General features: G+C 44.7%; 1 long non-coding RNA gene and 1 pseudogene across 4 annotated transcripts in view; both read right to left on the bottom strand.

The window, feature by feature from the left end:
* LOC120581299 (uncharacterized) overlaps nucleotides 1–25319 on the bottom strand; it is a 67945-nt gene that overhangs the window by 9202 nt on the left and 33424 nt on the right. The window contains exon 3 of one of the 4 annotated variants that reach the window (XR_005647241.1): nucleotides 8573–9226. The exons of 2 other annotated variants lie outside the window; for them this stretch is intronic. This is a non-coding gene — a long non-coding RNA (uncharacterized LOC120581299). Of the gene's footprint in view, nucleotides 1–8572; nucleotides 9227–23500; nucleotides 24159–25319 lie in introns of those variants that run through there. One more of the 4 variants, XR_005647240.1, reaches the window with a different exon arrangement.
* LOC120581895 (uncharacterized) lies at nucleotides 4439–4557 on the bottom strand (annotated as a pseudogene).

The raw sequence follows: 25319 nt of genomic DNA, 5'->3' as shown, positions 1-25319 counted from the left end.
GAGCCATAGGCCACAGCCCTCAAACCTCAAAGCTACATTCCTAACAAAGCAGTTAATGCCTGCTCTACCATTTGATAGCTGTTTGACCAGGGGCAAGGTACTGAACCTTTGCTTGAATTATATAATGGAAATAATGATAGTCCTTATTTTAAAGGGACATTGTGAGGGTCAAATGAGATCATCCAGGGCCTGGCACATAGTGAGCATTTAATAAACAACAGATGGTATAGTTATCATTGTTATTATCAGTAGGTATCCCTCTTTAACCTGCTTCTCCTTGTCTGCCTCTCTCCACTAGCCCTCTAAATCCAGACTTGTTGCCTTTCTAAAGTCTCAACAGTCTGAACCAGGTGGCTGGTCAGGACCTGCTCCCAGGTGAATGGGAGAAAGAGATGTGTGTTTGAGCATCCTGCATCCTTGGTTGTAAAGCTAGAATGAGTCCTCCAGGGACCCAGGATGCTCTCACTTTGGTCACCATCCACACTCTTAATCAAGGGGATTTCAAGAATCAGCATTTCTGTGGTAGAATCCAAAGCCAAGAAACAGAGAGGGCGAGGGAGTCACTGAAGGCCACACAGAGAGCTTAGGCCTGAGCTGGGTGAGAGCCTAGGTGGACCTGCCATCCTGCTCTCCTCTCCACCTGACTCAATGGCTGTCATTTCTTCAGAGGCCTCCCTCTGGAGCTTTCCTGGTCAGAGAAAGCAGCAAACAAAGTGTGGAGCCAGCCCCCTGGGCCTGGAGCCCTGAGCTCCCAGGGCAGACCCACAGGCTGACGGAGACGTTACTGAAGCCGATGATTCAACTTCCTGCCTTTTGAGAGCGCCCAGACCACAGAAGTTTTCTTTCTCGCTTGGAGGAGGGGGCATCTCCCTGCTGAGGGCCAGGCAGAGCAGGAGGAGGCTCTACCACAACCACAAGGACTAGGCAGTGCAGGGGCAGGCCTTCGAGGCCCACACTAGAACCCTGGCCTGTGGCCTCCTGAAGCCTGTCTCTTTGGGTTAATGATTACCACCTAGGGTGATCAACCATCCTGGGACTGTCCTAGGTTTGCCTGGGACTGTCCTGGCTGTAGCACCAAAAATCCCACATCCCAGAAAACCCCTCAGTCCTGGGCAAGACAGAAGGGTTTGTCATTCTGTTACCACCCGTATTTCGGTATGACATGACTTACTGCCTCAGTGATTCTGGGCATCCAGGCCCCAGGACAGCACATTCTAGAACAGGGAATTGGCAAACTATGGCCTGAGGGCCTGATCTGGCCCTCTGCCTATTTTTGTACAGCCCATGAGCTAAGAATAGTTTTTTATATTTTCTGATTGTTGAAAACAAAATTAAAGAATAATATTTCATGATGTGGAAATTATATGAAATTCAAATTTTAGTGCTCATAAACAAAGGAACACAGCCATGCCCATTCATTTACATATTGTCTCTGGCTGCTTTTACATTACAAGACAGAGCTGCGTAGCTGCCACAGAGAGTTGTATGGACCTATGGACCACAAAGTCTAACATATCTACTGTCAAATGTTACATAAACAGATTGCTGGCACCTGTTCTAGAGGGAGGGAAAGGGTGAAGTGCCTGATCTGTGCTAGGTATGGCTGTGTGTGAGTGGGCAGTGATGCTTTTCAGAACTTCTTCTTCAGAACTGCAGAAGGAGAGATTAATTAAGTGGGCATGACGGCACAGCACTAATTTGGGATTTAGCAGATTAGCTGTGAGATGGGGACAAGGCACCAATTTTCTTTAAGACTCAGTTTGCCAATCTGTACAGGGGGATGAAGACAGGCAGGCTCTGCTTCTCTCTGACTTCAGTGCCTCGTCTTCCAGGCTGACACTGTCCTCTCTAATAACTCAGCATCTCCAGGGACTTTTGTATGGGCTAAGGCAGGTCCTGCTCCCTCTGGGCCCAACCCTGAAGCTTCTCTAGCTTACAGAGTGGGTACTTTATCTGGCTTTAAGGCAGACCCAGATTCTGCTCCTAGGACTGGAAACCATTCTATCCAGCCATTCAACAGGGTCAGGAAGCACCTACCTACCATGTGCAAGGCACTATTAGGGCCTCCTAACATTGGAATGATCCAATGTCATCCAGACATTGGAAGTGGGAAGCTCTCCACTCAGAGAAAGTGCAGTGGGGCCATTAGCTCCATGACTCCCGCTCCTTTGGTGAACATCGCTAGAAACCTCTCAGGTACCAGGCCATGTCCTATGTGCTATTGAGCTGAGCCAGCAGGCAGTTGACAATCTAGGAGAGCTTGAATGATGTAGAAGGGGTTTAGTGAAACTGGGGCCCAATGCAAAGTCTAAAATGGGCCTCAACTTGACCCCTCTACCCCATCTCCGCCCTAACCCTAAGATAAGTTGCACTCTCCTTTTTCTTTCAGAGGGCTGGTGGGGGGGAGGGGGTACCTGAGCAGCATGAGGTTCTTGGAAGGCTTGCAGGGAACTGACCTCAGCGTGGACCTTCACAAGCCCTAGCTCTGCACTCACAGGGTCTGCCTGGTTTGCTTACACAAGGCTAGGATGAGCCCTGTGGAGGCCTCCTTTGTGCCCTCTGAGACTCTCAGCTACCTCCTAGGCACAGTCACCCATAGGCCACCTCCCTCTTTGCCTGTGTCCCAACATCTCTGCTTGTTGACCTCAGGTGTTAGGACTTCTGAGAACCCAGACACTCCAAATTGACACCCTTACATCTCCGAGTCCAGGTGAAAGGACATCTTTTTCTTAGCCACTCAAACACCGGGTATTGGCTCTGACTGGATCTGATGGCTTGGCTTGGGTCACATACTCATCCCTAAACCAACCACTATGTAACTCTGCACAATGCTTAATGCGCTATATGACTCTGATTCATGTGTGACTCTCAAGCCAGGGATCAACTCCTCCTGAAGTATGTGAGCTAAAAATAACAAGAGGAGTAGTTCCTCAGATGAAGATCAGGGTATATTACCAGAAGAGAGGGAATGGATACTAAGCAAGGAGACTACAACAGTTCTCAACAGGGAAGAGGTGTGTGTGGGCAGGATTCCTTGGGCCTGGGTATAAGATATCAGTGGACTGATACACAGCCCCAGATACAGTGAGATTATGAGATACCACCCACCTCCAAGAAAACACTTGGTGGCCTGAGAAGCCCCAGCTACTGCCCATCCCTCTGGGACTTGGTACTTCACAGCTAATCAGCAGATAATCTGGGCACCCTGAAATCCACAAGAGCCACCAGCTCCTGACTGGAACAAGAGTTATCCAGCCCATACCTCTCTACTCCTTGATAGTACTGTGCTATCTTTGAGGACAGCGACCATAACTTTCTTCCCTGTGCATCAGCAGAAATAGTTACAGAATGAATAATAATCTTCGGCAGGTATGTAAAGCTTGATATCTTTCCAGACCTCTTTAACATATATTATTTGATTCTCTGTTCTTCTTTTTGGCTACCCAGGATCTGAACCCTCTTCCTGTGATGGGGAATTCCCCTCATTCTGAGGTAGAGCCACTTCCACCATAGAGGCTGAAAGTACCAAGTGCACACTTTTCCCAGCCTTCCTGTGGCAGGGCAAGAGCTCATGACCTAGTCTCTGGCAACCAGACATGTGACTCCAGACTGTGACCCAGGAGCTAGTGGCCCAAAGGAGCAGGGACCACAGAGAGTTCCCCTTGGTGGTTACTGTGGATATAACAGGCCAGGGCAGTTCCTAGGGCAGTAGAGCTGGTGGCACTTGAAGTCATGGACAGGATGCTGCAACCCAGCCTGCAGAGCCTAGTGCATGGTGGTGGTGGTGACAGTAATGGCAGTAAGGTCCTGAAAGCCAGTTCTGCAGTGTGATCTGGGGCCTTGCTTGTGGCTGTGTAGCCTCTGGGGCTGCTTCTCTGCTCTGCCCAGAGATTCTCTGAGCTGCTCACTCTCCTTATTATTTTTCTGCTTAAGTCAGTCTGCTTAAGAGTCAATTTCTGTTACTAGCAGCTGGAAACTCTGTTATAATTCTTGAAACAAGACAACTGGATTCCCATTTTTCGGATAGATAAATTGAGCCTTAGAGACTGGCCCAAGTTCATGCAATGTGACAATTTCTGAGTTGAGACCAGAACCCTGGACTAGGTGGAACAGACCTATAAATTGCAGGTGGGAGCCCAGGCAAGAAAGAACTTTTTCACAAGTAGCGCTGCCTCACCAGACAGGAAGCCCGTTACTGGAAGTGTGCAAACAGATCTGGAGAAATTGAAGGGAAGAGGCCAAACAAGGTAACAGCAGCTCCCTTTTTCATGGATTACACATGTTATCATCTGCTCAACTTAGATTATTCTTATTTATTTATTTATTTATTTATTTATTTATTTATTTATTTATTTATTTTTAGGCGGAGCAACCATTGGTTGACCTCACAGATTGCAAGGACCTTGTCAGCTTACAATCCTTTATTTTTTATTTCTTATTCCTACAGCACCTGGTCTTCTTAGGTGGTCTCCCATCCAAATACTAACCAGGCCCGACCCTGCTTAGCTTCTGAGATCAGACGGGATCAGGCTTGTTTAGGGTGGCATGGCTGTAGACTCAGATTATTCTTTGTGAGCACAAAAGTGAAAACACAACTCCAGGTGCTGTAGCTTCGAGTCCTCATAATCTCTTAACCAGCTAGCCTGTCCCTGGCCCAAGACACAACTGCTGCTAGTCCTATATCCCATAGCAAGGCCATGGTGCTTATTGGCCTCTGTCACTTTAATGAAAAAGCCCCTACACCAAACAAATACAAGCACAGACATTTGCAACTAATTATGGTATTGCTGATCAGTCAAATTTCATTGCAAATTGCATGTTGAAATTGATAGTGGGTGACTCGTGAATAAACTGGTTGTCTGGAAAAGTGACATGGGCACACAGGACTAGATTAATAATTCAATTTAGACTCCACCAGACACTCTGAAGAAGAGGAAAAAGCAAATTAGCATTGCCCTAAGATTGCCTGTTTACCCGGGTACCTCCTGCCAATGTGCCTAGCTTCTAAGGGAAGCTGATCCTCCTTTAGGATCCTCCCACTTTGTGAGACCGCAGGGCATTGAGTATTCCAGCCTTTAATTCTTGGTTTGCAAAATTGCAGCCTTGAGTGGTGTTGGGAGGGGAAGACTGCCCTATGTCCCATCCACTGCTGAGAAGCCCATTCAGGAGGCTTCTTGAGGACAGATGTCCCCGTTGCAGTGAACAGCACTGTTAGTTTACTATTTGTGAGTAGTAGGCCTGGGCAACATAACCCACCTTGAAAGCCTATGTGGGTTCCCCAGGTAAGTTATGGTTCTAGAGGAATGAGCCTGGAAAAGGTGGGAGAGGAGCTTTACAGAGCTCCCGCTTGGCCTTGTCTCTGTGGGGCCCTTCGAGAGCTATGAAATCCAGAGGAGAGATAATCCCAGCGTGGCCAGGTGACCACAAGACGGATGGGCAATGTTCTCAGGACTGGGTCTTTAGTGGTGTCCCCCGAAAGGTCATTGTGCCTATGAACCTAGGGAGGAAGGCGGGAAGGAGACATGGAGCAGGCGGAGTGTAAAAGTGTTGAGGGGCAGACACCTATATGCGTATGAGATGCAGCCACAGTGGCCACCTTGACCCAGCCAGGAGTGCTGCATGCTGAGCTGCTCAGCCAGCCCAAAGTGGAGAGTGAGTCCACCAGCCTGCAACTTTTGCTGAGCCACTGGCCCCAACTCCAACTGCCCTCACTCCAGCCTATGCAGAAGGAAAGTCTTACTTTTCATCCTCTAGATTGGGGTTCAACACTCAAATGTCTACAGGGAAGTGAGCCAGCTATGGATTGGAAAGAATTGGTGAGCTTGGGTCTGATTAGATGCAAGTGGTCATGATTCAGCTTTAGGAGACTACCTAGAGACAATAAGAGCTAGAACTCAGAAAAAGGCTTAGGCCAGTGATATAAATTTGGAAGTTGTCAGCAATTGAATGGTATTTAAAAGCCAGGACACTGGAGGAGATTATCAAGGGAATGAGTATAGACAAAGGTTAAAAAAAAAAAAAAAAAAGTCCAAGGACCTAGTCTTAGAGATGAGGCAGTGCTCTAACCAAAGGAGAATGAGAAAGAGCAACCAGAGAGATAGGAGGGGAGAGGGTGGTGGTGATCTGGATGCCAAGGATGAAGAGATGAACTCTTATATGCTCCAGAGAGGTAAGGGAGGTGAGGCCTGTGATTGAACAGCATGGAGAGTCCTTGACAAACATGGGTGTTTGTAAGTGGGAGGGCAAATAGTTAGAAGTGGTACTGGGGAGGCAGGTTTGCTATAGTAGTGTGGGCTAAAGCCTGATGGGAGCAAATGGGAGAAAGGAAGGAAGGAGAGGACTTGAAGGTAGCAAGAAGTCAATTCCTTCTAGCAGCTGTGCCATAAAGAGGATCAGACAAATTGGGTAGGAGTCTGAGGAGGATTATTAGGCCAAGAGGTTTTTCTTTAAGATGGAACCATTACAGTATTATAGACTTCCCAGTATTTCTTTGTGTTGATGAGAATAATTCTGGAAAGGGGGGAATTTCGATGATGTAGGTGAGAAAGGGGTAAATGTTGGCATGAAGTCCTTGAGTAGACAGGTGACACTAGCATCTGGTATACAAAAGAGGGGGTTGTCCTTGAATAGGAGCATGGATGGTTCCCCCATATTAGGGACATAGGAGGCGGAATTGATGAGCAGAGGTGCAAGTGGGTGGGGGAAGCAGTGGGGAAGCCCCTGGAACTGTTCTGAGGGCTTCTCTTTTCTTCGCAAACTAGGAAGAGGTTGTCAGTGGAGAGTGAAGTAGAGGAGGGGGTGCAAAGCAGTCGGCTGGGAGTAGATTTGGGGATGTAGTATGATTACTGGGCAGCTTTTAGGTCTCATTTAGGGAGGCTTGTGTTCATTAACTTAAAGTGAAACTGGTCAGCCCATTGGGTTTTTCGTCAGTCCCAGGCAGCCTGTGGGTGTAGGTGTAGAGTGGGTAGGGGGCTGAGTTTAACCAGGGTTGTAGTTTCGCCAGGTGACTATACTATAGTGAGGGACAAGGGCGAAAGTATAATATTGAATCGTGGACTCTTAGCTGGGTAAAGAGGGAAGTGGGGCACGAGGGGGAGGGGGATGATGAACCTCCTTTTGGATCAGTAGGTTCTAGGAAGAATTGTCAGAGTGGGAGTACTGGAGGGAGTGAGTTGGAGAGAGGCAGTGTTTATCGGAGAGCAGGATGCATGACATTGAGATGATGAAGGGATTGCATTGACGGATAACAACTAATTCAAAGTCTGGCTATGAGAGTGAGAGGCTGAGGTATTGCAGAAGCCAAGATTGTGAAGAGGAGGCCAAGGGGCTGAGAGGCCTGTTCATCTACAGGAACGATGAAATAAAAAATGAAGACAGGAGGGGCCTTGGAGGGAGTTACAGCTGGCCGGGAGCTAAAATCTTAAAGAAATGAGGGCAAGTGCCAGGAGGTCTGTAAATGACTGCAAAAAGGTAGAGAAATGGGTGGTTTTGTCTGATTGCATGGCATTCAAACATGGTGTTTGTAAGTGGGAGGGCAAATAGTTAGAAGTGGTACTGGGGAGGAAAATGGGCAGTTCCCACCCCTAGACCCAGAAACACAAGGATCACAAGAGGGAAAACAGCCACTGCTTGAGAGGCTGCTGGGGAAGCGGAGTCCTTACAGGAGAGGCAGTTTTCCATTAGAGCAAGAAGCACAGGAGACATTCCGAAATCAGGTTGAGGATGTGAGGGAGTTTACTGCTGCCGGACCATGAGTTTCAGAGAGTCCATGGAGGAGGGTGGGTGGTGAGGTCAGAAAAGGGAGATACAGAGCCAAATGGGGCGTAGAGTCCTGAGTGAGGGATGCCTTAAGAATTCTGGCCCAACGCACAGTGTAAATAAATATATATATATGCCTTACTGTTAAAGTATACAGCTGAAACTTACTGGATTTTGTTAACCAGGTCACCATAAAATTAATTAATTAGTTAATTACAAAAAGAATTCTGGGCATCTGGTAGGGACTGATAGCAACAGGGATAAAAGGCCTGATGACAGCAGTTGTGAGGGGCCCAAGGCAGAGGGTGGTGGCAGGCTGGCTTTGTTGGGAGGTGGGCAGAGAGAGTACTGTACTGGTCAGGAGCCCTCTGCTTTCCTGCTGATGGTGGTCTGGAGGTCTGAAGAGGAGCAGACTTCCCAGAACAGGTGGAGCTTTGGGCTCCTTCTTTACTCCCAGGGAGGAATATTAATCAAAACATTCTCTATAGAACTAATACTAAAACCACAGACATGTCAATGAAAGAGAATTGCCCAGAAATAGACTCTTATAAATGGCATAATAAATCTATCTATAATAAACGTGGCCCTCAAAATAGAAGAGATAAAAAGCATGATTTTTTATCCCCAGAGACAACTGGTTAACTATTTACAAAAAGATAAATCCAGATCTTTACTTTAGATCTTATGCTAAATGAATTCAGGTGAATTGAAAAGCTAGTGTAAAAAATGTGATATTAGTGTAAAAATAGAAATAGACCCACACATACATGATTGATTGATTTTCAGCAAATAGTATCAAGGCAATTCAGTGGGGAACAATCTTTTCCAACAAATGATGCTGGAACTATTGATAACCACATGTGACATAATGAACCTTTACTGTTAAACCATGTATCATAAACAAATACTAACTTGATATGGATTATAAGTCTGTATGTATGAGCCGTATACAAAGTTACACATGCAAATATTATACAAAAATGATACACAACCCAATTTAAAAACGGACAAAAGACAAACTGAAGAAGAATTCACCAAAGAAGATATTTAGATAATAAACACATGAGAATATGCTCATCATTTGTCATTAGGGAAATACAAATTAAAACTAAACACTCACTAGAAGGACTAGAATTAAAGACTGACCAAATCAAGTACTGGCAAGACTGGGGTCAGTGGTTGCCCTGGGATGGATAGATCACAAAGGTGCATGAAGAAAACGTTGGGGAATTATGGGTATGTTGTGTGAACACAGCAAAATTTAACCTTTCTTCAGATGATAGACATTTGGGTTGTTGCCAGTTTGAGCTTGTGGCAGATGCAAAGATTCACCACCCAGACTCCACTTCATTGAAGGATTTGCTGTCCAGCTGCAGGCAATGTGGTCAGAAGAAATCTGCAGCTGACAGCTTCTTCTGGGTCTGCCTGTGCTGCCTTGCGCCTTCCCAGAGCAGCTTGCATCCGGTGGCTGAACAAAACAAGGATATAGAGGATCGGCCATTTTCATCCCATATGGGACAATTCAGATGCACAATATTTGCTCCAGAGTTCCCTGCCAAGTTGGCTTGGACTTCCTTGAACCTGCATCAAAGTTTGACTTCTGCTCAGTACTGCTTCCTCTCCCTTCCTTTCATAAATGTTGATCCCTAATATCCCTAGTAAATATCTTGTATCCCAGACTCCATCTCAGCACTGCTTTCTGGAAACTTGACCAGGAAACTTAACAGGACTATTGCAAACAAAGCTTCTATGATCATTCTTATTCATGTTTCCTGTCCTATAAGCACTATTTTCTGTTAAGTATTTATCTAGGAATGGAATTGCTGGGCCATAGAGTATGTTATTTTTTAGCTTAATTGGATAGTACCGAACTGTTTATCAAGGTGGCTGTATAAGTTTTGTAAATTTATATGGATAAATATTTTTGCTAATATTTGGTATTGTGGCTTTTCAATTTTAGTCAATTTAGTTAAGTGCGTAGTGGTATCTCATCATGATTTTAATTTGCATTTCCATGATTACCAAAGAAGTTTTTTATGTTATTGGCCTTTGAGTTTCTTCTTTTTCAAAGAGCCTATCTTTTGCCCACTTTGTCTTTTTTGCAAGATTATTTATTTATTTAAAAACCACTTTATTGAGGTATGATTGACATATAAAAAGCTGTAATGTTTTCTATATGCAACTTTATGAGTTAGGATTGCTCATTTTTCTATTGGGTTGTCTTTTATTATTAATTCTTGTGAGTTCCATATATATTCAGGATATAAGCCCTTTGTTAGTTTTACCTATTGCAATTATCTCCTGCTACTTCGTAGTTTGCCTTTTCACTTTCTTATGTTGTCTTTTGATGAACAGGGATTCTTCATTTTATCTATCTTTCTTTTGTGATATCGCTTTTTGTGCTCTGTTTAAGAAAATTTTTCTTACCCAAGATTATGAAGATACTCTTCTTTCTACATTATTATTCAAACCCTTTAATTCTGCCTTTCTAATAGGTCCATATGTCCCTGGAGTTGATTTTGGTATATGGTGTGAAGTAGGGGTCCAATTTCATTCTTTTCCCATACGGATACTCAATTGTTCCAGCCAAGTTTACTGAGATTCTGTCTTTTTGCCACTGCTATACACTGCCATCTCTGTCAGAAATCAAGTGTCTAGATGTGTGCTGGTCTGTTTCCATAATCTCATCCCTATTTCATTGAACTGCCTATCCCTAAATAATGTCACACTCTCTTAATTACCATAGCTTTAGAGTAATCTGGTAGAACAATTCCTCTAACCTTGTTCTTCCTCTAGATTGACTTAGCTATTCTTGACCTTTTGCATTTCCATATAAATTTAAGAATCATTTTGTCAAGTTCCACAAAAAATTCTGATAAATTTTCATTAGAAATAAAGTTGAATCCATAGATCACTTTGGGAAGAACTGACAATATTTGTAATATTGAGTTTACCAATCCATAAACACCATTATCTTCACTTATTAAGATCTTTAATTTCTGTCAGTAATGCTTTCAGTTTTTTGCATTGGAGACTTACTCAACTTTAATTAGATTTATTCCTAGTGATTTGGTATTTTAAAATGATATTACAAATGCTATCCTTTTAAAATATAATGTTCTCTTTGTTGCTGTTAAATACATTGATTTTTTGGTTATTGATTCTTTTTAAGCCCAGGAAACCTGCCGAACTCTCTTAATAATTCTAATTATCTATAGATTATTTTTAATTTCCTTTGAACACTATTATATCATCTATAAATAATGGCAGTTTTGTTTCTTCCTTTTCCAGTCCTTATTCCTTTCCTTTCTTCACTGTGCTGGCCAGGACCTCCAGTATAATGTTGAATAAAAGTGGTAGTAATGAGTATGGGTTTTTTTGTTCCAATTTTCAAGGGAAACTTTCAATGTTTCTCCACTAAATATGATGCTTGTGTTAGCTATTTTTTTTTTTTTAAAGACAGCCTTTATAAAATTAAGGAAGTTCCAGTTTGGCAAAAGTTTTTTAAAATCATTTATTTATTTATTTAATTCAATGGATGTTAAATTTTATCAAATGCTCTTTCTGTATCCATTGAGACAAACATAAGATTTTTTCCCTCTAATCTGTTAATGTGATAAATTACATTAACTGGATGTTAAATGTTAAGCAAACATTGCATTCCTAGGATTAATTATAACTTGATCATATGCACTATTCTTTTTATATAATATTAAATTTTGTTTAATAATACTTTATTTAGAGTTTTCGTATCTATGTTCGTAAGTGAGATTGGCCTTTAATTTTCCTATACTGACTCTGTCAGATTTGGGGATCAGGGTCATATTAGTTCTATGAAATGAGTTGAGGAGGATAATTTTTGTTTTTTGGGAGTAAAAATTCTAAAATTCTAAAACAGTTTATGTGTTAATGGATTTTTATTTTCCTTGAATGTACAATATAATTCACAGGTAAAGCCATCTGGATTTGGAATTTTCTTTGTGGGAAGATTTTAAATTACTGACTTGATTTCTATAATAGTTATGGGACTATTCAGGTTTTCCATTTCTTTATGAATATCTTTTATTAAGTTCTTATTTCTAGGGATTTTTCCTTTTTATCTAAAACTTTTACATTTATTGGCATTAAGTAGTTCATAGCATCTTCTTAGTACGTTTTAGATGTCTACAGGACCTCTAGTAATGTCCCCATTCTTCATTCTTCATATGAATTATTTGTTCATTCTTTTTTCTTTATTAGTCTCACAAGTCTTATCAATTTCTTTATTTTTTGAAGAACAAAGTTTAGTATTAAAAAAATTCTCTCATGTGTATGTTGTTTTTATTCATTGCTTCTCTTATATTTATTTCATTCTTTTACTTTCTTTGAGTATAACTTCCTGAAATTCATCCTTGCCTCATATTTTCAACAATTCTTCTTTTTAAGTGTATACGTTTAATGCTATAAATTTTCCTCTAAATACTACCTTAGCTATACTCGCACTTTTTATGTACAATATTTTCACCATTACTCAGTTCTTCTTATGAATTTATAGAAGTTCTTTATATATTCTGGATATAAACCATTTACTAATTACAGTTGACCCTGAAACAACGTCGGGGGTTAGGTGCACCAACCCCTGCATAGTCAAAAATCCACTTATAACTTTTGACTCCCCCAAAACTTAACTACTCTTAGCCTACTGGAATGGTGGCACTCACGTGACACCATTCAAGTCCATTTATTCTCTTAAAAAAAAAAAAAACTTAACTACTCTTAGCCTACTGGAATGGTGTCACGTGAGTGCTAGGCCAGCCCCAGGACCCACTGGAGGTCAGATAAGAACTCCTCAGCGCAGCTGGATTCTGCTGCATGAAAGCCCCAAGTGGATATGGGATAAGAGAAGACAGAAATGCACACAGACAGCAGGGAGGACAAGTTTAAACCATATTGGAAACTCTGTCCAACTCAGGCTGTTCAAGTACTTTAACAAAGTTGCCTATTTTGAAGCTGAAGTCCTAAGGAGGAGTCGCTACCAATAACATAAGTAGTCAACACATTTTTTGTATGTTATATGTATTATATACTGTATTATTATAATGAAGTAAGCCAGAGAACAGAAAACTTTATTAAGAAAATCATAAGGAAAACAAAATACATTTACAGTACTGTGCATATTTATTGAAAACAAATTTGCATATAAGTGGACCCATGCAGTTAAAACTTATGTTGTTCAAGGATCAACTCTATATGTTTTGTAAATATTTTCGCTTTCTCTGTATCTTGCCACTTCACTCTTGTAATGATATTTTGATGAACAGAACATTTTAATTTGAGTATAGTTCAATTTATGCATTAATTTTATGATTTTTTGAGTGTGTCTAGCTTAATAAATTTTTCTCTAACCTGATATCATGAAGAGCTTCTTCCCCTATGGTATCTTATAAAGCTCAGGAAGAATAACTCACTTATAAAAAATATTCCTAAGGATATTATTATAGCATGAAAATAATAATAATAAATTTTAGATGAGTTAGATAAACAATAAAATAAGGTATATCTCTAATGAAATATTTTGTAGCTATTGAAAAGTCATGATAGTCCAAGATTTGCACATAAATCTTAACTATTATTTCACTTCATCACAAGCAAATATGTACATATTATAATTATTTTAAAATCACACTTTAAAGAGCTTTAAATCACATCTAATAATGCTCAAACATGTAATTTTTTTATTGAGGTGAAATTTACATAACACAAAGATAACCGTTTTAAAATGAATGATTCGGTGGCATTTGGTATATTCACAATGTTGTGCAACCACCACTCTCTAGTTCCAAACATTATTATCACCTCAAAAAGAAATTCTGTACCCAATAAGCATTTCACACTCTCCATTCCACACTTCCCGCATCCACCAACACACACACCAAAAGCATAGGCAACCAAAGAAGAAATAGATTAATTGGACATCATCTAAATTAAAAATTGTGTGCTGCAGAGAGCATCAAGAAAGTATAAAGACAACCCAGAGGATGACAGAAAATTTTTACAAATCACATATCTGACAAGGGACTTTTATCTGGAATATATAAAGGGCTCTTATAGAGAAAGGGCTCAATAATAGAAAGACAAATACCCAGCTAGAAAAATGGGCAAAGGATCTGAATACACATTTCTCCAAAGAACATATACAAATAACCAATAAACACATGAAAAAATACTCAACATCATTAGTCATCAGGGAACAGCAAACCAAACCATAATGAAATACTACATCACACTACTAGAATGGTTAGATAATAACAAATGTTGGAAAGGATGTGGAGAAATTGGAACCCTCATACGTTGCTGGTAGGAATTTAAAGTAGTGCAGCTGCTTTGGAAAGTAATCTGATGGTTCTCCAAAATGTTAAACATGGAGTTACCATATGACCCAGCAATTCTACTCCTAGGGATATACCCAAGGGAAATGAAAACATATGTCCATATAAAAACCTGTACATGAGCATCCATAGTATTCTCCATAATATCCACAAGGTAGAAAGAGCCCAAATGACCATGAACTGATGAATGGATAAACCAAACAAAGTATATCCATGCAATGGAGTATTATCCAGCCATAAAAAGGAATGAAATTCTAATACATACTACAATATGGACGCACCTGGAAAGCATTAAGTAAGTGAAAGAAGTTAGTAATAAAAGACCACATGTTGTGTGATTTCATTTAAATAAACACACAGAAAAGGCAAACCCATAAAGACAGAAAGTAGATGATGAATGATTTCTAGGACTGGAGGTGGGGCATGGTAGGAAAAGATAATGACTCCTAATGCGTATGGTTTTTTGAGGAGGAGGGTGATGAAATATTCTAAAATTGATTGTGGTGATCGTTGCACAAATCTGTGAGTAGACTAAAAACCATTGAATTGTATGCTTTAAATAGGCGAATTGGATGGTATGTGAATTATATCTCAATCGAGCTGTTTATCTAAAAAAAAAATCAATGGATCTGACAGTCAGGAGGACTCTGGGTGATCCCCAGCCAAAGCCATTTCAGTGTGATGGTGGGTTACAGTCTAGAAAGTGTGCCAGCAAGGAAGAAAGGAAAATACATGGAGAAGACTCTGGAGACTCATCTGGCCATGAAGGCAACAGTGAGCCTTGATAGAAGGGAAGTTTGGGGAGTGTGTACTCTCAGGCCCCCATAAGACACATTATATCCCTCAGCCTGAGAATCAGCTCCTCAAAGAAGCCGGTGAAGCTGACTCCTTGGGCCTCTAGAGCATTCTCTCCCAATGCTGACCAGACCGGCCAGGCCAGTCCTCTCTTTTCTATACCACTAAAACTTAGCCACCTGGAAAGGCTTACCACACCCGGCTTCATCTTGGAGCCCTTCCCTGGAGGTGCCAGCTCCCAATGACCTCTCCTTTCTCAGCCTGCTTTTGCATTGCATACAAGATGTCATCACCATATCATATATTACACTTTACGGGAGCAGCTTGCAAGTACGGGGAAGATGCAGGCACATACACGCACACTGCTTCCCCAGCCTGTGAGGACAAGGGGACCCATGAATGGTTCCAGCCTATATATCCTGACTCTAACTCCAACTTGCTCAAGCAGGGCATCTGCAGCCTCCTGCTTGGTGCCCGAAGGATTTCTGGGAGCTCCAGGGAATGCACGGGAGGTCCCATGCAGAATCTACAGTCTCTTTCCTCTGCTGTTCTTCTGGTCACTCCCTGCTTCCTAGTGAGGATGCAGGTCTTTCTAGTGTTGGCTACACTTTGTCAAAGGGATCCCTCAGCAGCACAGCTTAGATGCCACTACTTTATCAAAGCAATAAGAAAGCCCATTTTTGATGACCAACTTTACTCCTCTGCTTTCTGTGGAGTTAGACATGAGACCATAGAAGGCTAGGCTCAAGATATGTCCTAGTGGAGAAATCACACTGAAAGTAGCCTCAACCTGCAATCTCAGCCACAATCTATAACCTCTAATCAGCAGGTTCTCTGCATAGGCCATGGGATTCCCCAACGATGACCAGGTATCTCATATTCACCTGATCTGGGGAGTAGGAGATTGCATGGAACCTGGGACCCAGAATCTTGAGTCTGCCGAACTCATTCATTTAGCATTCTCTTATGGCTATCACCCCTCCTTGGGCTTCTGCAGGCTGGCTTTCCTTTGAGGAGATGGTCATGGAATCTGGGTTTCTAGGAAAGCCATGTTTACTTTGGTGCCTATGTGTTCTTACCCATTCCATCTGAGCCAGAGCCAGCAAGTGAGACATATTTATTAATCCTTGGGCCCCAATTTTTTCAGAAAAGCGCAAGTCCTATGAGACTGAGCTTCAGGGGGGAAAGGACTTTCTGCATACTCTGCCTCACTATTGGAGAACAAAGATGCTCATTAACTAGCATATGAAGTAAAGGCTCTGATAAAGCCTGCAGTAAGTACTGTTTAGCTTTTTTGAACAGTGTTCTGGAAACATATTTGTTCATAGGATCCTTTCTTGTCCACTCCACCATCATCCAGGAGCACATTGCTCAACAATGAAGTCTAAAACCTGTGACTGGCATTTGGGGACCAGCCTACGAGTCTCATTGGCCAACCTGTCTCCTTTCCTGCCACCAGGTTTCCTCTTCATATTTGACACATTTTCCTCCTTCAAGGCATAGCCCACAGCTTTCTCCACCTGCTGTGGTGCCAGTATCTCAGAGGAATCTATTCCCTTGAACACCCAAAGACCCCTCTCCCCACCTCATATCCACAGCTGGCTATTGCTTTCAATATTGAATATCCTTCAGTATTCCTGATGACTGTCCTTTCCCCATACTCCTTTCCAAGTCATTCCTTGCTGCTCTGAGTTGCCCTTGTGAAGCCATAGGCATGGGATATCACACTTGGCAATAAGCCAAGGGGGCAGGACTGGGCCTTGAAGTGTTTTGTTCTCAGACCCTGACCCCTCCCTCAGCTTCTCTACCTCAAAGGAACTCTGTCTCAGGCAGCTGAAGAGCAGGGGGATGATAGAAGGTAGAGATGGGGGTGGGGCAACAACCCAGTATTAACTTCTCTCATGGGCAGGGGCCAGAGGCTGTCTCCATGCCTGAGCCTGGCACCTGATGAATAAAAGATCAATGATGGTTCTAAGAGAGAAGCCCCCACCCCATTCCCTGTCTCTCAAGTCCAGGACACATTCTCCATGAGAGAATTGGCCATTTCCCAAAACTCAAGACACATCCTGGCCGGAGCTGGCTGTGGGCCTGGCACCCCCGGGGCAGCCGGGCAGGGCGGGGTGTCCTGGAGATCTGAGTATGGGCCTCACACCCAGGCCGGGCCAGGACACCCCGTCCTTGGCCGAAGCCCAAACCGGCTCTGTTTACAGAATGTCAGCTCTGTTCCCCCTCCCCCACCCACCACTTCCCCTAGAGTCCTGGGGGGCTGGGAGAGGGCCAGGCAGGACCTGAGGGAGACTAGGAGGCAGCCAAATCCCAGGTCGGTCTCTCAGTCCCCCTCCCCTTCTTGGCTCCGAGGGTCTATCCGCCCCCGTTTTCCAGTCTTCTGGTTTCCCCTTCAAAGCATAGGTGGGAATGTGCATTTCAAAACAGAAATCTGCAGAACACAATGCTTAATCCCAAGGAAAGTTTAGCTAATGGTAGAAAGATAGGCATTGTGCCGGCAGGCGCAGGGAGATTTTCCTAGGAAAGGGGCTTACTGGATACCCTCAGACAGCTGGGAAGGAGGCTCCCTCTTTCTTCAGGACCCTAAACCCTTGGATCTCTATTTTTCCAGAACTGCCAGAGGGACTTGGCACAAATTAGATGTCACTCGACGGGCAGGCCGGGGGCTTTCGGGGGTAGCGACATCTTGAGATAAGGCCAACGGCCGGCGGGGCCGCAGTGACTCAGCTCCTGCAGGCTGCAGGGAAGCTCAGCGGGCCCCACAAGAGCCAGACAGGGGAGGCGGGGCCTGATCTGGGACGCCCCGCCCCCTCCCCGTGCCCTGGCTCCGGGAAGGCCGGCCCACCACCCCCAACTTCCCAGAGGCGCCCGGATTTCCCACGGGTTTCCCCGTTTGCTGCAAATAGTAACAAACGCTAACACTTTTGGAGCGCTCACTCTGTGCTGGGCACTTTGCAGGCACTGAGTCTTTTGTTACCTCTAACAAGGCTCTATAGTAGGCGCCACTATTATTCCATTCAGAGACAAGGAAATTGAGGCTCAGAGAAGCCAAGCGACTTGCTCTAGGTCACACAGCTACTGGGTGGTAGGGGGCCACAGTTTCCAAACCCGCAAACCCCTCTTGCCCCTTCCCAGCGTCCATGTCCTGTCCTTCCGGGTCCTAACGGGTTCTCCTGGTGGTGCCTTTCTTGGCAAAATCAGGAACCTGGCAATCCCCTGGCCTAGGGGCTAATTCGATAGAAATATTTATCATTTTAAGGCAAATCCTGAGGTATTGATTACGTGTCTGCTGAACTCCCAGCCTGGTTTCAGGTGGTGGCAAAGTTCCCCAGCCCTGAGTTTCCCCTTGACCTCCACTCTGAGGGAAACTCCTGGGCACAGTGCTGGGTCTCCAGGGAATACTGCCCCACCAGCACCCAACCTTGTCCTCTGGAGAGATGCAGTCTCCAGAAAGCCCCTGCCTTGCTCACAGGTTACCCCCCAAACCTGGGGCCTTGCCAAGTGAGAAGCAGCAAATGCACACCACCTAACTGCTGCTGGCTGACCCCTGCCGATGTGGGGTCAGGGCCAGGACAGTGCCACAGAAAGCCAAGTCTGAGCCTCAGAAAGGGGTGAGAAGAGCAGCCTGCACCCTGGGGCTGCCCTTGGAGGTTGTGAGCTCCCTGTTATCTGGGGTAGGGAAGCACCTGTGGAAGAAATGATTCAAAAGGAAGGTGGGATGAGATGACCTTTAAACCCCAAATTCTTCTATTCTATGAGTCAGGCAGTGTCCAAGTGAATGACTTGTTCTGACAGCTGCTTAAATGGAAACTTTCCCAGACTCTCCCACTTCCTTCCCCTTTGACTTCTTTTTGCTGGGCCCAGGGATCTTCCTCCTAGAGACTCAGAGACTAGGGGTAAAGAAGATCACTCCCACATCTCCCTGCCTCAATTTGCCGCTCTGGCCACCACATGAGTTCTGGGAGCTGAGAGGCTCCGATTCCTGGGAAGGAAGGAAGGGAGGGAGGGAGGGAGGGAGAGAGGGAAAAATCTTGAGATGAGAGATTGCCTCTGTGGTCAAGTTGGTTTAACCTAGGCCCCAATCTCAGCTCTAACCTCTTCTCCCAGATACATGACCTTGAACAATGTCACTTTACCTCCCAGGGCCTCAGCAAAATGAGAGAACTCTAATACCAACCACCTTTCCTGTGAGGGTTGTTGGTAGCAACGAGTGAATACTGTGGGTAAGGTCTTCTCAAGCACAATCGTGTGATGGTACCCAGCAGGCATTCCAGCTATACAGGGCAGACATCATTCTTTGTGGTTCTATCTGAGGAGGTAAGTCTCCAAGGACAGGCAAGTTTGAGTGGGAGAAGAGGGAGAGAGAATGGGGCCTGAGTAAGGGCTGCAAGGGGTGGGTTTCCTGCAGTGGGAAGGGCTATGGCCTGTGATCGGGGGACCTGTGTTCTAAGCACCACCTCTGTGCCAGGGCCATGTGGTGCTAGGTGCTACACGCACACTGTCACATTTAATTCTGTAAGTCAAGTACTGTTATTACCCCCATTTTATGGATAGCAAAATCAAGGCTTAGAGAAAGGTTAAGCGACTTGCCAGTGGAGGAGCCGAGATTCGCAGCCAGGCAGGATTACTCTGGAGCCCTGTCTTTTCTAAGTCCTGTCTCTGCTCCTACCATGGTCTTAGAGGCCGGTACCCAGTGGCCAGGAAGACTGTGCCCAGTCCTCCGAGATCCCTGCCCTTGCTTAGCACCCTCCCTCTGCCAGCTGCCCTGTCCTGCCAGAGCAGCTTTGGCCAACCAGACATCTGGCATCATGGCTGTATTGGACTTTTAGTAGAGACTAGGGTTGACAGGGGCTAGGATCAAAGGCCTGAATGACAGGAGATAGAGAGGATGTGGGGGAGGGGTCTTGGCTGGTGCTGAATCTTGCACAGCAAAAAAAGAGAGGAAGACTGGCAGGCAGGCAGCCATCCCCATCTACCTTGCACCCAAGAACCAAGCAGTGACCTTAGGCACCTTGTTACCTGAGACCAGCTCTGGTTCCACAAAGGTTGAGGAAGGTTTTAGACAGTTATTCGGGGAAGCTGGAAGACTGAGGCTGCCCTAACTATAAGGTGATACTGGAGGACCCCAAGGCCTCCCTCAAGTTCTCTGCCAATATCCTATCAGAGTCATGGTCTGGCCTGGGGCATCCCCTAGTCAAAGTCCTGCACTGCAGTCCTGTGGCCATCATGGAAAACCTCTGTCCAGTGGCACTGAGCCCCCAAAAGGGGCCCCCTCCCCTTTAGACAGAAGAGCCCCCTCCTTGCCCTCTCAACTCCACTCCCAGTTGACTCTTCATCTTTCCTTGGAAACAAATTGTTCCCAACTCTGAAGCATCATAATTTCCCCCAAAGAGCAATCTCGAGAATGTCAAGGGGAAATTATTGAATTATCCTGGTTGGCAGAAAAATCTAATTTATAGCAAAGCATTTCTCCTGAAGTTTTAATAGATTTTTTTTCCTCCGATGGATTTTAATGCGCAATTGTTTCCCGGGCTTGGAAATTTACTTTGAAGCAGTGACATCGCTTTCAGTTCTTGATTTATTGCCAGTTTCCTGCTTTGAGCTTGATAGCAAACCCAACATCCTATTTTCCCCTAAACATGAATGGCCTGTGCTCTCTGGTCAGCCTGCTGGACCAGATATCGCATGGCACTGCCCTCTCATTAAGGGCATAAGGGGGCCTGGAGACCTGGCTGAACCCTCCCTGCCCTCCTTACCTGGCTCCCAGGGGCAAGTCTCCTCCTTGAGGATTTTGCTAGAGTGGAAGCTCAATGCCACATCTGTGAGAATGGTATGCTACTGGTGTGTGGGGACCAATGGGGGCAGGGCATGGCTAACTTTCCTCTCTACCTACTTCCTGACTCCCAACCTGTCAAGGTGCCTGGCACAAAATAAGGGGTCAGTCAACAGGTGTCAGTTGAAATAGAGGGTGGTGTGGCTAAGTGTCAGAGTCCTGCTTGGGCCAATAACAGTTTAGGCTCCCACTAGCAAAGGAATGTTGTTTTGACATTTTTACTCAGGCTCCAGTCCATTAAATTGGGATCATCTGGGCATAGCACAGGGGGCAGCAGGCAAGGTGCTACCTACAGGTCTCAATTTATGGGGGCATGGCCAGCTCTGGGGAAAGGGAATGGAAGACAAGATGGAAGCAGAAAAATGCATCCTCCCCAAAGATGAGAAACTCATTGTGCCCCCAGCCACCTTTCAAGAGTGATATCTGACCAAAACTTAACTAAGGCAAGTGGGCTTTTAGAATGAATGACAGGCAGAGAAGGGAGATACTTTGAGAATAAAATAAACTTTTGAGACCTTAGAATGATGATACCCATTTTAATGATGAAGAAACTGAGGTCCAGAGAGGCTAGGAGCTCATGAAGCTTTGGTAAGTGGCCAAAGTGACACCAAGACCCACAGTGACACTGTTCAACTCCCTGAGGACTCTTCAACTGACAGCATGGGAAGCTGTACCAGGCTCTTTCTAGCCTCACCCTGCAGGACCCAGCAAAGATCAGTCTCCTTTGGGAGGGTGGGGGTTCCTCAGGCCCCAAAGGAGGGGGTTCGGGGGCAGGCATTTCTGTGCGACTTCAGGGCAGAACTAGGTCTGGGACTGAGGATCCTGGAGACCCCATTCCTATAAGGAAGGCATCCTCACCACTCGAGCTGCAAAAACATAGGACAGGAAGCATCATGAGGAGAGTGTGCTGTTACAGGGCTATTCCCCTCCAGGCCTACCTCCAGATTTAATGACTCCCAAAATGCCACCTCTGCAGAGACAATTCCCTGGCTCTGTCCCAGCCAATTAGACCTTCCTAATGACTGTCTCTTTACCCTCTGGCAGGCCTGTGACTGCAAAAGAAATGGCTGTGAGCCAGGTTGAGTGGTGAGTGGGGGGGCTGAGTGATGGGTGGGGGGACAAGAGAAGGAACCCCCCCGAGCAGGCTAGTTATCTGATCCCAGCTCTTGGGGATGAGGAGCTCATGAGAGGCCAAAGCTGGGACACTTTCCTGAGGGTGTCAGACGACAGGCTTTCAGGATGAGGGCCACTATGGCACCAAATGACACTTTCCAGAAGGGCAGTATAGGGATTAGGGATAAGAAAGCTGCTGATAAGATTCCAAAATACATAGCAGGTCAATCTTGGATAGATCTGAGGACTCTGACAGACCCAATTTGTCAGCTAGAGGGGCAGGTCCAAAGGAGGCTCAGGCCATGGTCCACCAGTCCCCACTTGTAGTTAGGTAAGATGAGGTATAGGGTGGCCCAGCCTTGGAAGGAGCTGTGCCTAGGCAGGGTCCTGGCCCCAGCCCTGAAAGTCCCCCAGTGCCACAGCCCCTGGTGAACAGCCATTCTGATCAGATCTGGGACAGGGCCCCTTGCCTGGATTTCTGAAGCTTTACCCTCTGGGAGTAATTTCTTGGGCTGGCATCAAGATCAGAGGTTTTGCTCTCCACCTCCTACCTCTGAAGGAATCATGAAGAAGAGCCCTTCTCAATGGCCCTGGGGGATGCTTCTGATCTAAGAGAGGGAATCTGGAGGCAGGATGAGGGGCATGTGTGGACCTGAAGTGCTTGAGGCAGGCTCCTGTACTGGGTCCTCTGGCCTACGCACTCTGGCACAGGCTCACTGGGTCTGAGTCTGACGGGCACCAGAGGTTGGCATGCTTGATAGAGGTCATGCAAAAAGCATGCCTGCCACCCAAGCCCTTGGCCCCCAGCCCATGCCTCAGTCCCACTGCTTCTTAGCACCAAGCACTCAATAAGGGCAAGTGTGGAATGGTTTGAGTGCAAACTGCTGGAAGGTCAGGGTCAGACACGAAGAACTTTCTAAATATAAGAGCTATAATATGTAAATGGCAAAGGTGGAAAAAGGTGAACTGATCACTTAACTCCCAGCAACCAGGTGCCAGCCTTGTCCCTTCAACTTGTTCTTCCACTGGTCAGATCTCAGAAATGGTGTTTCCACCTATACAGCAAAACTTGCTGGGCAGCGAGCCCCTCAACCCCATGGCCAATCCAGCCACAGGCCTTGGCCTCTCTTTCTCCAAAACACCGCTAAAATCTGTCCGTAGTCCTCCTCCTCCACTGCCACCACCCAGGCGGAGTCACCACCACCTCTCTTCTGGATGCCTGCAGCAGCTTCTCACTGTCTGCCTGCTCCTACCCATGCCCCCTGCTGTCCATTCTCCACGCAACAGCTGGAGTGAGCTACTCAAAATGTAGGTCAAATGGGTCTCTCTCCTGCTGCAAAACCTCCAGGGTGCTATGGTCCTCTTGGGTAAAGATCCTGTCTAGTCCGGATCCAGGTTCATCTCCTGCCACCTTGACCACAGCTCAACCACAGTGGCCTCATTTCGTGTGCCCCTAGCTTCACTATGACTTTCCCATCTCCCTTGCCTCTTGGCCGTCACTTACTCATCTTTTAAGACTCAGGAGACTTTCCAATCTGCCAACCCCCTCCAAGGCTCTGAGAATGCCCGCTGAACCTGAATCCATCTCTCGATTACCCATTACCTCTTACTGTGATGCTTCTTTTTCTTTTTTTTGATATTTCTTTATTCTTAAGTCTACCTACTTAAGAATGACAGTAACAATCAGTAACAACACACATAGAACAGACATGTTAAATGACCACAACTCATCACTGTCTTCATCATTATCACTGCTCTTACTGAGCACATTTTATGTGCCTGGCAACTATTCTAAGCATTTCACATGGATTAAGTCATTTGATCTTCATAACAATCCTATGAGGTCAGATTTTTCTTAAATTCCAAGATGCCTCATAGGAGGTCAGTGGGGATTGAAGTGGACAAGAAGGCTTTGTGGTGGAAGTAGGAGTGAAGCCGGGGCTTGAGGAATGAGTAGTAACTGAAAGATGCAACCGGGTAAGTATTCCAGGTTAGTATGAAGAATAATCATAACAGTAATAATAATATGTTGAGCATTTACTATGTAAGTCACTGTACTTAAGAGCTTTATATTTATTATGTTGTTGGATGCTCACAACAACCTTCAGAGGTGGATCTGAAGAGACTCGTTTTGCAGACAAAGGCACTGAGTAGATATTGCAGGCCTCCTCCATTGGGGGAGAGAAGTTCATCCAGCCCCAGAAGAGCTTCAATCCCTGGGGAAGGAGAGCAGGACAAGGAGAGCTGGAACTTGTTGCGGGGGAGTGAGGGCTGGAGATCCCATCCTGGAGGAAGTTGGAAAGGATCAGAGCTGGGCTTCAAAGGATGGGCAGGAGTTAGAGAGGGAGAAATTAGGGGAAACTTGGTGGTGGGAGTGGGGACCAGACAGTCCCCTTCCTCCACTCCAACCCTTCCCACTATCTCCCAGGGCCCTGAGTAAGCTCCCAGAGGAGGACACTTAGAGATTTAAGTGCCTCTCACCCATGCGACTTTTTCTTTTTTTTTTTTTATTGTGGTGAATATACATAAAATTTACCATTTTAACTATTTTTAAGTGTACAGTTAGTGGCATTAAGTACATCTACATTGTTGTACACCATCACCACCTTCTATCTGCAGAACTTTTTCATCATCTCAAACTGGAACTCTGTACCTATTCAGCAATAATTCCCCATTCTTCCTTCCCCCTTGCCCATAACCACCCTTCTACTTTCTGTCTCTATGAATTTGACTACTCTTGGTACCTCAAACAAGCAGACTCATACAGTATTTGTCTTTTTGTGACTAGCTTATTTCACCTAGCATAACGTCCTCAAGCTTCATCCATGTTGTAGCATGTGTCAGAATTTTCATCTTTTTTAAGTCTGAATGTATTCCATGGTGTGTCTGTACCTCATTTTGTTTATCCGTTCATACACTGATGGACATGAGTTGCCACCACCTTTTGGTATTGTGAATTATGCTGGTATGAATATGAGTGTACAGACATCTGTTCAAGTCTCTGCTTTCAATTCTTTTAGGTGTCTACCTGGAAATGGAATTGCCGGATCATATGGTAATTTGATATTTAATTTTTTAAGGAACTACCATTTTGTTTTCTACAAAAGCTGAACTATTTTTTATTCTCACTGGCAATACACAAGGGTTCTGATTTTTCCACACTCTTGTGGTTTTGATTTTTATTTTTCTAATAATTAGTGATGTCAAGCACCTTTGCTGTGTTTATTGACTATCTATATATCTTCTTTGAAGCAATGTCTATTGAAGTCCTTTGTCCACTTTTAAATCTGGTTGTTTGTTTTCTGTTGTTGAGTTGCAAGAGTTCTTTATTTATTCTGGATATTGACCCCCTTATCAGTTATATGATTTGCAAATATTTTCTGCCATTTCATGGGTTTCCTTTTCACTTCGTTGGTATTGTCCTTTGATGCACAAAAGTTTTTCAA

The sequence above is a fragment of the Pteropus medius genome, unplaced genomic scaffold (genome assembly GCF_902729225.1).
Source record: "Pteropus medius unplaced genomic scaffold, Ma_sr-lr_union100, whole genome shotgun sequence".
NCBI lineage: Eukaryota > Metazoa > Chordata > Mammalia > Chiroptera > Pteropodidae > Pteropus > Pteropus medius.
This window is presented reverse-complemented; position numbering and strand designations above follow the sequence as displayed.